The sequence below is a fragment of the Mus pahari genome, chromosome 17, assembly GCF_900095145.1.
Source record: "Mus pahari chromosome 17, PAHARI_EIJ_v1.1, whole genome shotgun sequence".
Lineage (NCBI taxonomy): Eukaryota > Metazoa > Chordata > Mammalia > Rodentia > Muridae > Mus > Mus pahari.
This window is the reverse complement of record NC_034606.1, coordinates 17,043,845-17,046,527: the sequence shown is the minus strand read 5'-3', so window position 1 is coordinate 17,046,527 and position 2,683 is coordinate 17,043,845. Positions and strand designations below refer to the sequence as shown.

At 41.7% G+C, this 2,683-nt stretch overlaps 1 protein-coding gene across 8 annotated transcripts in view; it reads left to right on the top strand.

Annotated features, from left to right (window-relative positions):
• Positions 1–2,683, top strand: part of Trps1 (transcriptional repressor GATA binding 1) — a 241,250-nt gene that overhangs the window by 17,161 nt on the left and 221,406 nt on the right. The window lies entirely within an intron of this gene.

The following is a 2,683-nucleotide window of genomic DNA, read 5'->3' as shown; positions in this document are numbered from 1 at the left end:
CTTCCTTCCTTCCTTCCTTCCTTCCTTCCTTCCTTTCTTTCTTTCTTTCTTTCTTTCTTTCTTTCTTTCTTTCTTTCTTTCTTTCTTTCTTCTTCTTTTAATCCAGAAAAGTATAGGGCTTTCTGAGGTTGAGAAACTTGTGAAATTGGATTGTCATGTTTCAGAGAGTGATAGGATTATATGGTGCTACCTAATTAGTAGACTCTGCTTGAAATTTGCCCTGGTGTTTTGTTCCTAAAGTATAATAGCACTGGTTACAGCTTAGCGTGTTGTATTTTATAGTGTCCTTTCAAATCTTGCATTTTAATCATTAATGATACCCAACCAAGCAGAACTGTTCCAGAAAACTGAGACAGAGGGAAGCGCTAATACTTTTGCAAATGAGAGCAAAGCGGAATCCAAGACTGCCTACCATGTTGTGCCTGTGACAAGCTGGCATACTCAATGCTGCGTGATTCTAAGAGATAACGAGGGTGGTGATGTTAATCTCCACCCTAAAGGGTCAGATACGTGAAATTGACCTTCTGTACATTTAGTTCTTTTTCAGCACAAATATTGTGTTCTGTGGCTAAAGGCGACTTTTGGCGCTGATTTCACAGTGAAAGTGCCCGGTGAACCGGTCTCATGCCTCAGTGCTAAGGGAGCAATGATAACTTGCACCCTCAGAAGACCCAGCGTGGTTAGTGATGAGTAAGGTTCTTCATGCCCGAGGAGAACCATCGCTAATACTGCTTTAAAATGCCCAGTTCTGGCAGTAAAAGGACTTCTCTTTGCTTTTAAAGAATACCGAAGTTTTCCTAACAAATGATCAATAAAGTGTTAAGCGATTATAGCTAATAGAGCGATTTCATGCTGGAATAAGACTGTCAAAGGCTTCTGAATATTTGATTCTCACTACTCACTTTTCATTGCATTTTAAAGCCAACTAACCACACTGAACCCCCCCCCCCCGCCGTAAACACTGGGTCTTGGATCTCTTTTTCTTTTTTAAGTGATTTTATTTATTTCTAACTAAAACATTTCTTTTATCTGAAAATTGGGAAGTCCCTTCAATTAAACAAACGACTCTACTCAGCATTTAGATGTTAAGCAGCTTTGGAAAACTTATTAAGTGATATTTTAATTATATATTTCCAAGGCCCTATGGAGAGGGCACTGTGGCAGAGAATTCCAGGAGAGGATGGACCAGGGAGTTTCTTTTGCTTCTGTGGCTGAATCACTTGTAAGATTCCCATTCCTGTGTATCTGCTTCTTCCTTAGAAACCAAACATTCCAAAGCTTCCCAGGAACCTTAGCTAATTGCATTTTTTCAAGCATACTATTCTGATGTCACCTTTTATCTATTAGCGACTTTACAAATCCTTTGAAGGAGATATTTGGATTTGTGAAGTGGTGTGTCCATCTGCCTGTATTTGTGCACATCTTATAAGCAACAGTAGAAAGAGGTCTACTGAAAAGTGCATTCTGGTTAATAAGTAGGGGTTTTTAAAAATCCTCTGTGCTTTTCCACAACTGAAGGAGTGCATACTTTTGGTTAAAGGCAAGTAGGCAAAATTTAGCTCCTGCTGTTCTGGTAGCCTTAGTGGCTTTAAAACACAATCTCTTCGTTGCCATTTCATAATCTCTGAGATGACTGCCCAGCTCTCGTGTCTGCTAAAAGCAGAAATAGAGGAAGGAAATGTATGTTTTGGCTTCATTGAAGTGTTCCTTATCAGAGTGTATGTAGGAGTGGATGCTGATGAAGATGCCTCTATTTGCCAGCTGAACAGCATGTGTGCTGTGCTAGGTTCCTGTGAGCTAAAGCTGTGTGGCGCCCTTTAATGATGTGAAGGAGGACATTCTTAAATGTGTTGGACTTCGTCTTCACTTGTGAAAATCAGGGAGCAGAGGCCATGCAAACTGCGGTCAATGGCTGGACTCAGTTTGCATAGAAATGAGCCACAAGCCCTAAAAACTTCTTTGGTTGATGAGCAGCCAGCACTGATGAATGTAAGAGAAGCCACCAGTCTCAGGTGAGGCAGGTTTGCAGGGAATAAAGGGCGCTGACTAGGAGCACTGTCTCTCATCAAAGGACACCTTAACCTGAGGCTTATGGAGCACATTTGTAAAGCGCCCCACTAAGGCTACTGCCATGTCAGCTAAGTGTCTTGTCTCCACCTGCAACCGAAGTGGGGGGGGGGGTTGGTGGGGTGGGGAGGGGAACCACTTAGGGAAGTTACATATTGTCCAGACCACAAAGGGTAGCCAATGGCGTCAGGATTTGGACTCAGCCTGACTCTGTAAATCTGTAAACTGTTCTGTCCTCTGCTGGTGGATGAGCAAGGTTCCAGGTGCAGAATCATATAGTAATAGCTATTTACTTACTGGAGGTAAGGCCTCACCATATATCCAAGGCCTTAGGTTTCCCATCCCTCTGCCTCAGCCTTAGGAACTCTGAAATTGTAGGTGTGCACCACGATGCCTGACTTGACTCAGTGGATTTTTTGACTATTCAACTTTGTCTTATTTGCACTGTTGCACTGTGATTCCTTAAGCCATAATTCCTTGTTAGGAGATAAACTGTCACCTTTATATATGTTTAAAAATGTAAAATGTTGACAGTAGTAATCTAGACAGACCACAAATAATATTTTTTGTAACGATAGCTGCAGTTCTAGTACACACACACACACACACACACACA